Below are 14,829 nucleotides of genomic sequence, written 5' to 3'. Positions count from 1 at the left end.
ATGAACTTACTCTATTTTATCATTACAAATAAATTTACCTCTCTAAAAACTCTCACTCTTCTCACCACAATTTAATACACTTTAGTAGTGTACAGCCTTATTTCTCTCTCTCAAGTAACAAAAAGACGATGGTGTGGTTGGTGATAGTGATAGAAACCAATTAGTCTTAAAGAGTAAGAGTAATAGAGTAAGAGATGAATAATACAAGAAAGAGGAAAGAGGAAAGAAAGAGAAAGAAAAGAGAAAGAAGACAGAGAGAGAGAGAAAAAGAAAGAAAAAAATTAAAAGGAAGAAGATAGATGATAGAGAGAGAGAGAGAGAGAGAGAGAGAGAGAGAGAGAGGAAGAGTAGAAGAAAGCCAGCAAATTATTCGAACGACATACTTCGTTCTACGGACTTAGCACATAGCTCTCGCCTAGCACATAGCTCTCGCCTAGCACATAGCGCTCGCCTTGCACCATTCACTGCTTAATAACTACTGCATATAATAAGTCACGATTGCTCATGTGGTAAAATAGTGATGACACAATCATTTTGTTTAAAGGTATGCAACCAACAATACACGAAACGCGCGCTAAAGTTGCCTAAAACCACGAAGTACTACGTATACTTTAATTGTAACGCAACTCGTTTCACAGTAAACGTGTATGAAAATTGCCTATATTCAAGAAGTACTACATTTGTTTAAATATTGTATTAGTGTTACGAAGTACGACGTTTAAATATTATGAATTATTTTTAGTTGTATATAAAATCATAGCTATTTTTGTAAATTAATAATGCAACCCGCAATACACCAAATGTGTATTAATATTGCCTAACTTGTACGAAGTACAACGTTCATTTAAGTGCATTAAGTATGGTGCTCTGTGCGATGAAATACGACGTTCATGTGACCATAAAGTAACAAACGAAGTACGGCGCTCACAAATGCAGCGCTCAAAATTATTGTTTCATTGCACGACGTTTGCTTTGTTTCTGACTGCGACAAAATGCAGCGTTCATTTGATTTTGTACATAGTACAGACAAAGTACGACGTTTACGAAGTACGGCACTCAAGATCGTGATTTTCTTGTACGACGTTTATTTGCACGTGCTGCCGATTGCGACGAAGTACAGCGTTCAATTGACTTTGTACATAGTACAGACGAAGTACGACGTTTGCGAAGTACGGCACTCAAAATCATGATTTTCTTGTTCGACGTTTATTTGCACTTGCTGTCGACTGCGACGAAGTTTAGCGTTCATTTGACTTTGTACATAGTACAGACGAAGTACGACGTTTGCGAAGTACGGCACTCAAAATCGTGATTTTCTTGTACGACGTTTATTTGCATGTGCTGCCGACTGCGACGGAGTACAGCGTTCAATTGACTTTGTACATAGTACAGACGAAGTACGACGTTTGCGAAGTACGGCACTCAAAATTGTGATTTTCTTGTACGACGTTTATTTGCACGTGCTGCCGACTGCGACGAAGTACAGCGTTTAATTGACTTTGTACATAGTACAGACGAAGTACGACGTTTGCGAAGTACGGCACTCAAAATCGTGATTTTCTTGTAAGACGTTTATTTGCAGTTGCTTCCGACTGCGACGAAGTTTAGCGTTCAATTGACTTTGTACATGGTACAGACGAAGTACGACGTTTGCGAAGTACGGCACTCAAAATCATTATTTTCTTGTACGACGTTTATTTGCACTTGCTGCCGACTGCGACGAATAACAGCGTTCAATTGACTTTGTACATAGTACAGACGAAGTACGACGTTTGCAAAGTACGGCACTCAAAATCACGATTTTCTTGTAAGACGATTATTTGCAGTTGCTTCCGACTGCGACGAAATGCAGCGTTCATAGTACAAACGAAGTACGACGTTCACAAAGTAATGAAGTAAAACGTAAACATTAAATAATAATAATGCAACCCACAATACATTAATTGTGTATCAAAATTGCATAACTTTTACGAAGTACAACGTTCAAAAATATTAAAGAATTTTATTTCTGTGGTATATAATAAAAAACCAGCAAATTTTTTTGCAAATTACGTATCTGTAAATAAATGTAAACATTTAGCAACTAATCAAAATTGTTTTTTTGCTTAGATATTAAAGTAAAACATAAAAATATATTAAATTTATAGAATGCAACCCGCAGCACACTAGATGTGCATTAATATTGCATAACCTTTACGAAGTACGACGTCCAAAAATATTAAATTTTTTTTATATTGAGGCAAAAAGTGAGAAGACATAAATTAATAATAGTGCAACCTGCAATACACTGAATATGTACTGATGTTGCATAACCTTCACGAAGTACTACGTTTAAATATAAATTAATATTATTGCGACCCGCAATACACTAAATTTGTATTAATATTGCATAACCTACACGAAGTACGACGTTCAAGAATATTAAAGAATTTTATTTCTGTGGTATATAATAAAAAAAACAGCAAATTTTTTTGCAAATTACGTATCTCTAAATAAATGTAAACATTTAGCAACTAATCAAAATTGTTTTTTTGCCTAGACATTAAAGTAAATCATAAAAATACATTAAATTTATAAAATGCAACCCGCAGCACAACAGATGTGCATCAATATTGCATAACTTTTACGAAGTACGACGTCCAAAAATATTACATTATTTTTATATTAAGGTAAAAAGTGAGAAAACATAAATTAATAATAATGCAACCTGCAATACACTTAATATGTACTGATGTTGCATAACCTTCACGAAGTACTACGTTCAAGTATAAATTAATATTATTGCGACCCGCAATACACTAAATTTGTATCAATATTGCATAACTTACACGAAGTACAACGTTCAAAAATATTAAATATTTTATTTGTAGTTTGCATATAATAAAAAAAAACAAATTTTTATGTAAATTACGTATCTGTAAATAAACGTACACATTTAACAATTAAATAAACTTAGTATTTTGGCCTAGATATTAAATTAAAACATAAAAATGCATAATATTACACACACAGCATAATACACACACAGCCAGGTACACATTGTTTATATAAAAATTTCTAGTATGCAATGCAACTTGGGCTAACCAACATGAACTTACTCTATTTTATCATTACAAATAAATTTACCTCTCTAAAAACTCTCACTCTTCTCACCACAATTTAATACACTTTAGTAGTGTACAGCCTTATTTCTCTCTCTCAAGTAACAAAAAGACGATGGTGTGGTTGGTGATAGTGATAGAAACCAATTAGTCTTAAAGAGTAAGAGTAATAGAGTAAGAGATGAATAATACAAGAAAGAGGAAAGAGGAAAGAAAGAGAAAGAAAAGAGAAAGAAGACAGAGAGAGAGAGAAAAAGAAAGAAAAAAATTAAAAGGAAGAAGATAGATGATAGAGAGAGAGAGAGAGAGAGAGAGAGAGAGAGAGAGAGGAAGAGTAGAAGAAAGCCAGCAAATTATTCGAACGACATACTTCGTTCTACGGACTTAGCACATAGCTCTCGCCTAGCACATAGCTCTCGCCTAGCACATAGCGCTCGCCTTGCACCATTCACTGCTTAATAACTACTGCATATAATAAGTCACGATTGCTCATGTGGTAAAATAGTGATGACACAATCATTTTGTTTAAAGGTATGCAACCAACAATACACGAAACGCGCGCTAAAGTTGCCTAAAACCACGAAGTACTACGTATACTTTAATTGTAACGCAACTCGTTTCACAGTAAACGTGTATGAAAATTGCCTATATTCAAGAAGTACTACATTTGTTTAAATATTGTATTAGTGTTACGAAGTACGACGTTTAAATATTATGAATTATTTTTAGTTGTATATAAAATCATAGCTATTTTTGTAAATTAATAATGCAACCCGCAATACACCAAATGTGTATTAATATTGCCTAACTTGTACGAAGTACAACGTTCATTTAAGTGCATTAAGTATGGTGCTCTGTGCGATGAAATACGACGTTCATGTGACCATAAAGTAACAAACGAAGTACGGCGCTCACAAATGCAGCGCTCAAAATTATTGTTTCATTGCACGACGTTTGCTTTGTTTCTGACTGCGACAAAATGCAGCGTTCATTTGATTTTGTACATAGTACAGACAAAGTACGACGTTTACGAAGTACGGCACTCAAGATCGTGATTTTCTTGTACGACGTTTATTTGCACGTGCTGCCGATTGCGACGAAGTACAGCGTTCAATTGACTTTGTACATAGTACAGACGAAGTACGACGTTTGCGAAGTACGGCACTCAAAATCATGATTTTCTTGTTCGACGTTTATTTGCACTTGCTGTCGACTGCGACGAAGTTTAGCGTTCATTTGACTTTGTACATAGTACAGACGAAGTACGACGTTTGCGAAGTACGGCACTCAAAATCGTGATTTTCTTGTACGACGTTTATTTGCATGTGCTGCCGACTGCGACGGAGTACAGCGTTCAATTGACTTTGTACATAGTACAGACGAAGTACGACGTTTGCGAAGTACGGCACTCAAAATTGTGATTTTCTTGTACGACGTTTATTTGCACGTGCTGCCGACTGCGACGAAGTACAGCGTTTAATTGACTTTGTACATAGTACAGACGAAGTACGACGTTTGCGAAGTACGGCACTCAAAATCGTGATTTTCTTGTAAGACGTTTATTTGCAGTTGCTTCCGACTGCGACGAAGTTTAGCGTTCAATTGACTTTGTACATGGTACAGACGAAGTACGACGTTTGCGAAGTACGGCACTCAAAATCATTATTTTCTTGTACGACGTTTATTTGCACTTGCTGCCGACTGCGACGAATAACAGCGTTCAATTGACTTTGTACATAGTACAGACGAAGTACGACGTTTGCAAAGTACGGCACTCAAAATCACGATTTTCTTGTAAGACGATTATTTGCAGTTGCTTCCGACTGCGACGAAATGCAGCGTTCATAGTACAAACGAAGTACGACGTTCACAAAGTAATGAAGTAAAACGTAAACATTAAATAATAATAATGCAACCCACAATACATTAATTGTGTATCAAAATTGCATAACTTTTACGAAGTACAACGTTCAAAAATATTAAAGAATTTTATTTCTGTGGTATATAATAAAAAACCAGCAAATTTTTTTGCAAATTACGTATCTGTAAATAAATGTAAACATTTAGCAACTAATCAAAATTGTTTTTTTGCTTAGATATTAAAGTAAAACATAAAAATATATTAAATTTATAGAATGCAACCCGCAGCACACTAGATGTGCATTAATATTGCATAACCTTTACGAAGTACGACGTCCAAAAATATTAAATTTTTTTTATATTGAGGCAAAAAGTGAGAAGACATAAATTAATAATAGTGCAACCTGCAATACACTGAATATGTACTGATGTTGCATAACCTTCACGAAGTACTACGTTTAAATATAAATTAATATTATTGCGACCCGCAATACACTAAATTTGTATTAATATTGCATAACCTACACGAAGTACGACGTTCAAGAATATTAAAGAATTTTATTTCTGTGGTATATAATAAAAAAAACAGCAAATTTTTTTGCAAATTACGTATCTCTAAATAAATGTAAACATTTAGCAACTAATCAAAATTGTTTTTTTGCCTAGACATTAAAGTAAATCATAAAAATACATTAAATTTATAAAATGCAACCCGCAGCACAACAGATGTGCATCAATATTGCATAACTTTTACGAAGTACGACGTCCAAAAATATTACATTATTTTTATATTAAGGTAAAAAGTGAGAAAACATAAATTAATAATAATGCAACCTGCAATACACTTAATATGTACTGATGTTGCATAACCTTCACGAAGTACTACGTTCAAGTATAAATTAATATTATTGCGACCCGCAATACACTAAATTTGTATCAATATTGCATAACTTACACGAAGTACAACGTTCAAAAATATTAAATATTTTATTTGTAGTTTGCATATAATAAAAAAAAACAAATTTTTATGTAAATTACGTATCTGTAAATAAACGTACACATTTAACAATTAAATAAACTTAGTATTTTGGCCTAGATATTAAATTAAAACATAAAAATGCATAATATTTATTAAAATGCAACTTGCAATACACCAAATGTGTATGAATATTGCATAACCTTTGCGAAGTACGACGTTCACGAAGTACGTCGTTTACGAAGTGCGACGTTCACGAAGTACGTCGTTTACGAAGTGCGACGTTCACGAAGTGCGACGTTCACGAAGTACGTCGTTTACGAAGTGCGACGTTCGCGAAGTACGACGTCTACACATTAGGGCACTCAAAATTATTGTTAGGTTGTACGACATTCAGACGTTCCAACTGCGACTAACTACAGCATTCATTTGACTTTGCACATACGACGAACGAAGTACGACGTTTACGAAGTACGGCGCTTAGAATAATTTTGTTTTTATTAATTAATAATTTTTTTTTAAACAAACGTTTTTATAATTAAATTTTATAATGGTTTAAATATAAAATATGACTTTTTAATATTATCAATATTTAAAATATTTTCTCCCCTTTGTGTGTATGCCTTATAGTTATAGAGCTGTGCGCTTCGGTAGACGTCGCCTGTGGAGCTATGTCAGTGGAGCGGTGCGCATATCCAATACCGAGCGGCTGCCTCGATCGGTGTCGCGCTGGTATATGTATGGTAGTGGTGTGTGTCGATGCGTTGAGTGAGGCGATATGAACGGTGTAACGGTTTAGTCGAAGTTTATCATAAATGACGACGACAAAACGACCGATTATGTATACGTTCTGCATTTGCTTCCAATTTATCGACGTTTATCGCACATTTCCGCTATCGAATTCGAATAGGGCTTTGCTTGCGAGATTGCTTTATTTTGTGATTTTGTGGCTCGCCCAGTTCCCCACAGCGAGATTGCGGATGCGGCAAAACGTATTCTCTTACGTTGGCGGTCCTTATGCAATCAAACTTTGTTGAACTAACAAATGTTTGTGATTTAAACAAACAAAAATAATAAATGCGTCAACTCTCTAATATCCGAGCGAGAATATTTATATAATATTCGTAACGTTTATGGATTCGAAAGAATTTCATAAATTCACGTCGCATTCAATCTTGCGAAGAGTGAAGAGAATGTTTGAACTTTTAAATCGGCAAAGGTAAAAAATAATATTATAAATATTATTATTATGCCTTTATTGACCGATATATGTGTTGTGGTGTTTAACGACTATATCGTACGAAGAAAAGAAGAAATAGCGTGGCGTTACTTTCTTATATGTTAGATTGTTTCGCACAAACGCGCATATTCTTCATCTTTATAAACGATGATGATGAGTATTTTATTCTCTCGTCTGTCTCAAAAAACACAAAAACACAGTTCCCTGGTTGATCCTGCCAGTAGTCATATGCTTGTCTCAAAGATTAAGCCATGCATGTCTCAGTACAAGCCAAATTAAGGTGAAACCGCGAAAGGCTCATTAAATCAGTTATGGTTCCTTAGATCGTACCCACATTTACTTGGATAACTGTGGTAATTCTAGAGCTAATACATGCAAACAGAGCTCCGACCGGAGACGGAAGGAGCGCTTTTATTAGATCAAAACCAATCGGTGGCGGTTTCGCCGTCATCGTACAACTTGGTGAATCTGAATAACTTTACGCTGATCGCACGGTCTCGCACCGGCGACGCATCTTTCAAATGTCTGCCTTATCAACTGTCGATGGTAGGTTCTGCGCCTACCATGGTTGTAACGGGTAACGGGGAATCAGGGTTCGATTCCGGAGAGGGAGCCTGAGAAACGGCTACCACATCCAAGGAAGGCAGCAGGCGCGCAAATTACCCACTCCCGGCACGGGGAGGTAGTGACGAAAAATAACGATACGGGACTCATCCGAGGCCCCGTAATCGGAATGAGTACACTCTAAACCCTTTAACGAGGATCAATTGGAGGGCAAGTCTGGTGCCAGCAGCCGCGGTAATTCCAGCTCCAATAGCGTATATTAAAGTTGTTGCGGTTAAAAAGCTCGTAGTCGAATTTGTGTCCCGCGCCGCCGGTTCATCGTTCGCGGTGTTAACTGGCGTTTCGCGGGACGTCCTGCCGGTGGGCTTAGCTCGAGAGGGCGGCCCAACTCAATCCCGCCGCGGTGCTCTTCATTGAGTGTCGAGGTGGGCCGGCACGTTTACTTTGAACAAATTAGAGTGCTTAAAGCAGGCTAAAACTTCGCCTGAATACTGTGTGCATGGAATAATGGAATAGGACCTCGGTTCTATTTTGTTGGTTTTCGGAACCCCGAGGTAATGATTAATAGGAACGGATGGGGGCATTCGTATTGCGACGTTAGAGGTGAAATTCTTGGATCGTCGCAAGACGGACAGAAGCGAAAGCATTTGCCAAAAACGCTTTCATTGATCAAGAACGAAAGTTAGAGGTTCGAAGGCGATCAGATACCGCCCTAGTTCTAACCATAAACGATGCCAGCTAGCGATCCGCCGACGTTCCTCCGATGACTCGGCGGGCAGCTTCCGGGAAACCAAAGCTTTTGGGTTCCGGGGGAAGTATGGTTGCAAAGCTGAAACTTAAAGGAATTGACGGAAGGGCACCACCAGGAGTGGAGCCTGCGGCTTAATTTGACTCAACACGGGAAACCTCACCAGGCCCGGACACCGGAAGGATTGACAGATTGAGAGCTCTTTCTTGATTCGGTGGGTGGTGGTGCATGGCCGTTCTTAGTTGGTGGAGCGATTTGTCTGGTTAATTCCGATAACGAACGAGACTCTAGCCTGCTAAATAGGCGTATTTCGACATCCCAAATACCCGCTGGAGCCGGGTTCGCCCGGTCTCTATGTGCGGTTTTTACTGTCGGCGTACAAACAATTCTTCTTAGAGGGACAGGCGGCTTCTAGCCGCACGAGATTGAGCAATAACAGGTCTGTGATGCCCTTAGATGTTCTGGGCCGCACGCGCGCTACACTGAAGGAATCAGCGTGTCCTCCCTGACCGAGCGGTCCGGGTAACCCGCTGAACCTCCTTCGTGCTAGGGATTGGGGCTTGCAATTGTTCCCCATGAACGAGGAATTCCCAGTAAGCGCGAGTCATAAGCTCGCGTTGATTACGTCCCTGCCCTTTGTACACACCGCCCGTCGCTACTACCGATTGAATGATTTAGTGAGGTCTTCGGACCGGTGCGCGGTGGCGTTTCGACGTTGCCGATGTTGCTGGGAAGATGACCAAACTTGATCATTTAGAGGAAGTAAAAGTCGTAACAAGGTTTCCGTAGGTGAACCTGCGGAAGGATCATTAACGTGTAAATGTTGTTGTTTAGTTGTCACACATACACACATTTTGTCTGTGCTGATCAACAAAAAACACACACATACATACACTATTCGTATGATGATCAATTCTCATACAAAATTCTTCATTATGCGTCGAACGGAAAAGCAACAACGGGTCGTCTTGCATTAAGCGGATCTGTTGTTACGTTTTTCGATTTATTTTATAAATCGATTGTAAACGTGCCGTAAACGACGTTTTCGAAGAATTTTTTTGAACATTAACACGAATCAATATTGTCGAAAGATGGTTATGTGCTAACGTTTTATTATTGCTTTCGCAGTGCCGGTCTTAGCGTATTTCCATCATCGTATTCGCTTCGAAAAAAAGTACTAATACAGTGGTGGTGTATAATTAATGTGCAAGAGATGTTGTTGTTGTTGTTGTAGTATTTGTATATGGTTGGAGTTATTTATAATAACAAACAAGAATGAATAATAATGGTGTCTGCCAATACGATCGTACTTTATGTACACGAATAAAACTTTATACATACAAACCATAATAATAAATAAACTCGAAACAACCAACAACAAAATTATTACGCTACTGTACATACAAACACACATTTATACATACCATCATTTTACTTTACCGATGGTGAGTGATGTTTGAAAAATAAACGCTTAGGCTTACGATTTTGTAAGCCAGTCTTTGCGTATTTTCTTCATCGTATTCGCTTCGGAAAAAAGAAAATAAAGATGGTGTATAATTAATGTGTAAAAGAGATGTTGTAGTTGTAATTTAATTTGTAAATGGTTGGAGTTTATTAATAAATAATAATAGGGGCTGTCTATTCGTCTGTACTTTATGTACAAGACTACAAAAACGTTTTATAACAATAAAAAGCTCGAAACAACCAATAACAAAATATACTACTACTATACTACTATACATACAAACGCACATTTATAAATACATAAAATCAATTTACTTTATCGATAGAGAGTGATGTTTGGAAAAAAACGCTTAGGCTTACGGTTTTCGGGTACCTGGGTTCCGCATGCGTCGAAGTAATAATTTACTTTAACGACGCGACGAACCGTAGGAATCTAAATAAAAAAGTTTATTTATTAACTTTTTTAGATTCTGTGGGTTTTAAATGATATACGCCCGACTGACGAAGGAACGTTTTGCACTGCCTGTGCTTTTCTTTTGATTCGTTTTTATGTCGACGGACGTTCTTAGAATGCCCACCAAACGACGTATCACACAAAACACCCTACAATTGTATTGTTTGGTAAATATTGTTGTGATTAAGTTTGTAGCTGTGGCGTTTGTTTGAAGAAAACGTCTGGTTTTTCGACATATTTTCTATTTAATAAATATACATAATGCTTATCGCAAAAGGAGCAGAGTTTTATAGACAAAGTTGATAGAGAAAAAAAACCTAATAGATATATATACGTATTTATAAAACGTTAATATCATCGGGTTATTCTTTATGTAAACTTAAACTATAACTGCATACTCTTTTCGATAAGTAGATACAAATGCCACTTTAATTAAATAAAATATTATAAAATATAACGCCGAACGTTTCTTTCGATTGGTCCGTTTCTCACATATACATCACAATTGTAATAACCTTAAGTAGTTATTTTTGTTGTTGTGTGATGATGAAACGATTTCGATGTGGAACGGTGCGTTATGTAATAATATTTTAAATTTGTTTGAAAAGATTACCCTGAACGGTGGATCACTTGGCTCGTGGGTCGATGAAGAACGCAGCTAATTGCGCGTCAACTTGTGAACTGCAGGACACATGAACATCGACATTTCGAACGCACATTGCGGTCCTCGGATATACTGTTCCCGGACCACTCCTGGCTGAGGGTCGTGTCAATTTCAAAGACTGCTCGGTTTTTGTCTTAAACACAGCGCACAATGTTGTGTAGACAATTACGTCGGAGCGTGTTGGGTGCAAATATGACGCGTTACTATAATTGTTAATTGATTGTCGGTTGTCATAATAAAATATTATGCAACGTAGACAACAATAAAAACAATATAAAAAATAACGCGGCATCCTAAAACGCAATAGCGGCTGACATTCTTATTAGTTTGTTGGTGAAAGTTGGTTTAGACGTAGCACGTCCGATATTAAAAAGCAGCCACAACGCTTAAATTTCGAACGAAGCGATCGTCGTGTCCGAGACGTTAAAGTTGTTTATATGCATATTTTATGCACTATAATTAACAACAACAACATTCTCGCAACGACGTCAGATCGATGTTTGAAATTGTTTGGAGGCAGCCATATAAACGGAATACGTGTAATTATCGTCTGACAAAATAAAGGCAAATTTATATTTGCGACCTCAGAGCAGGTGAGACTACCCGCTGAATTTAAGCATATTATTAAGCGGAGGAAAAGAAACTAACTAGGATTTCCTTAGTAGCGGCGAGCGAACAGGAAAAAGCCCAGCACCGAATCCCGCGGCCGAAACCGGACGCCGGGAAATGTGGTGTTAGGGAGGATCCGTCATCCCGAGATTGTGCGACGCGTCCAAGTCCATCTTGAACGGGGCCACAGCCCATAGAGGGTGCCAGGCCCGTAGTGACCGTTGCCGATAACGGGAGGATCTCTCCTCAGAGTCGGGTTGCTTGAGAGTGCAGCCCTAAGTGGGTGGTAAACTCCATCTAAGGCTAAATATGACCACGAGACCGATAGCGAACAAGTACCGTGAGGGAAAGTTGAAAAGAACTTTGAAGAGAGAGTTCAATAGTACGTGAAACCGTTCAGGGGTAAACCTGAGAAACCCGAAAGGTCGAAAGGGGAGATTCAGCGTGACTCGATAGCGGCGCTAAATGATCGTGCGACGAACGGCGTACGCGTCGTTCGCGCCTTTTGTTTATGCGAACCGAAGTCGAACGCGTGCACTTCTCCCCCAGTAGGACGTCGCGATCCTTTGGGTGTCGATCTAAGGCCCGCGGTGGAGCCCGTTCGAACGGTTCGCCGTTTCGGACGAACCCGCGGTGTTTCCCGGTCGACTCGCTCGAAGGTATGCATATGGCGCCGAGCCGCTACACAGTTAGCGTCCGACCATTGGCAAGCGCGTTCGTTTATGACGGTAATCGCACCTGGTGTCGGTTCTGTCTACGAATGGCTGTTCGCCAATGAGTTCTCGGACAGACTCGGTTGAAACGCCGATCTGCGACGCTATAGCTTTGGGTACTTTCAGGACCCGTCTTGAAACACGGACCAAGGAGTCTAGCATGTGCGCGAGTCATTGGGACATGACTAAACCTAAAGGCGCAATGAAAGTGAAAGTTCGTCTTGCACGGACTAAGGGAAGATGGGCGGCCGTTACGGCTGTCGCCCCGCACTCCCGGGGCGTCTCATTCTCATTGCGAGAAGAGGCGCACCAAGAGCGTACACGCTGGGACCCGAAAGATGGTGAACTATGCCTGGTCAGGACGAAGTCAGGGGAAACCCTGATGGAGGTCCGTAGCGATTCTGACGTGCAAATCGATCGTCGGAACTGGGTATAGGGGCGAAAGACTAATCGAACCATCTAGTAGCTGGTTCCCTCCGAAGTTTCCCTCAGGATAGCTGGCGCTCGTCGCTTACGAGTTTCATCCGGTAAAGCGAATGATTAGAGGCATTGGGGTCGAAACGGCCTCAACCTATTCTCAAACTTTAAATGGGTGAGATCTCCGGCTTGCTCGAACTTTATATGAAGCCGCGAGACTCGAATCAGAGTGCCAAGTGGGCCATTTTTGGTAAGCAGAACTGGCGCTGTGGGATGAACCAAACGCCGAGTTAAAGCGCCTAAATCGACGCTTATGGGATACCATGAAAGGCGTTGGTAACTTAAGACATCAGGACGGTGGCCATGGAAGTCGGAATCCGCCAAGGAGTGTGTAACAACTCACCTGCCGAAGTTACTAGCCCTGAAAATGGATGGCGCTGAAGCGTCGTGCTTATACTCGGCCGTCAGCGGCATGTGCGGTCGGTTATTTAATTAACCGGCCATGAAGCCCTGACGAGTAGGAGGGTCGCGGCGGTGAGCGCAGAAGGACTGGCCGTGAGGCCGTCTGGAGCCGCCGTCGGTGCAGATCTTGGTGGTAGTAGCAAATACTCCAGCGAGGCCCTGGAGGACTGACGTGGAGAAGGGTTTCGTGTGAACAGCCGTTGCACACGAGTCAGTCGATCCTAAGCCCTAGGCGAAAGCCGATGTTGATGTGGTGTAGATATGTCGTTGGTTCGTTTTTAATTCGAACGTAAACGTACGAAGCGAGCACACACCCATTGGGCGAAAGGGAATCCGGTTCCTATTCCGGAACCCGGCAGCGGAACCGTTAATAATTCGGGCCCTCGCAAGAGAGTTCGTCGGGGCAACCCAAAAGGACCCGGAGACGCCGTCGGGAGATCCGGGAAGAGTTTTCTTTTCTGCATGAGCGTTCGAGTTCCATGGAATCCTCTAGCAGGGAGATATGGTTTGGAACGCGAAGAGCACCGCAGTTGCGGCGGTGTCCGGATCTTCCCCTCGGACCTTGAAAATCCGGGAGAGGGCCACGTCGAGGCGTCGCGCCGGTTCGTACCCATATCCGCAGCAGGTCTCCAAGGTGAAGAGCCTCTAGTCGATAGAATAATGTAGGTAAGGGAAGTCGGCAAATTGGATCCGTAACTTCGGGATAAGGATTGGCTCTGAGGATCGGGGCGTGTCGGGCTTGGCGAGGAAGCGGGTCGCGGCTGACGTGCCGGGCCTGTGCGAGGTGAAGCGTTGTTCCGTTTCGGCGGTCAATGTCGAATCCGAGTTCGGTCCCGTGCCTAGGCCTCCCGCGGAACCGTCTTGCTGCGAGGCTCCGGGTGCGCCCGTCAGGGCGTCCGGAAGTCCTCTTCGGCCGCCATTCAACGGTCAGCTCAGAACTGGCACGGACCGGGGGAATCCGACTGTCTAATTAAAACAAAGCATTGCGATGGCCCCTGCGGGTGTTGACGCAATGTGATTTCTGCCCAGTGCTCTGAATGTCAACGTGAAGAAATTCAAGCAAGCGCGGGTAAACGGCGGGAGTAACTATGACTCTCAGTGAAAGGTAAGCGCAGAGATGCGGCTTACAAAGCACTGGTCCAGAGATTTCTGCAGGCGCCGCAAATAAACCTCCCCGAACTGCGTGATGGTGATGCGCCTCGTCAGCCTGATCCTCAACGGGAAAACCCTCCCGAGCCCCCTGCTTTCGATGGGGCGATCAGGGGCGCTGTCGCCGACCTTGTCGGAGGGGTCGACTGGCAGCGCCTCGGGTTTCAGGGAGACCGTCTCTGTGACATCGCGAGACGGGCTTGCGATGGGGAGGATGTTTCGGGCCAGTTGCTGGGCTGGCTTCGGGATGTCTTCCCTGTCAAAAGGGTTAGTACCAGAGGGGATCAGAGCGACCTAGATGTCGACGGCGCATCGGTGGGCAGGCGCACGGCGAGGAGAAGGGAGTACGCTCGGGTGCAGGAGCTGTACCGGAAGGATCCCAAGGCGTGTTTGGCTCGAATCCTTGGT

The 14,829-nt window shown here is 41.2% G+C and overlaps 2 non-coding genes and 1 pseudogene across 2 annotated transcripts; all 3 read left to right on the top strand.

The window, feature by feature from the left end:
• Positions 1 to 7,378: 7,378 nt before the first annotated feature.
• Positions 7,379 to 9,301, top strand: LOC135267440 (small subunit ribosomal RNA). The gene has a single exon (XR_010335870.1). It is a non-coding gene; the product is annotated as a small subunit ribosomal RNA (ribosomal RNA).
• A 1,716-nt stretch (positions 9,302 to 11,017) lies between these two features.
• On the top strand, positions 11,018 to 11,174 carry LOC135267431 (5.8S ribosomal RNA). The gene has a single exon (XR_010335862.1). It is a non-coding gene; the product is annotated as a 5.8S ribosomal RNA (ribosomal RNA).
• Positions 11,175 to 11,650: 476 nt separating this feature from the next.
• LOC135267453 (large subunit ribosomal RNA) overlaps positions 11,651 to 14,829 on the top strand; it is a 7,085-nt pseudogene continuing 3,906 nt past the window's right edge.

Source organism: Tribolium castaneum, unplaced genomic scaffold (genome assembly GCF_031307605.1).
Source record: "Tribolium castaneum strain GA2 unplaced genomic scaffold, icTriCast1.1 ptg000027l, whole genome shotgun sequence".
Classification (NCBI taxonomy): domain Eukaryota; kingdom Metazoa; phylum Arthropoda; class Insecta; order Coleoptera; family Tenebrionidae; genus Tribolium; species Tribolium castaneum.
This window is presented reverse-complemented; position numbering and strand designations above follow the sequence as displayed.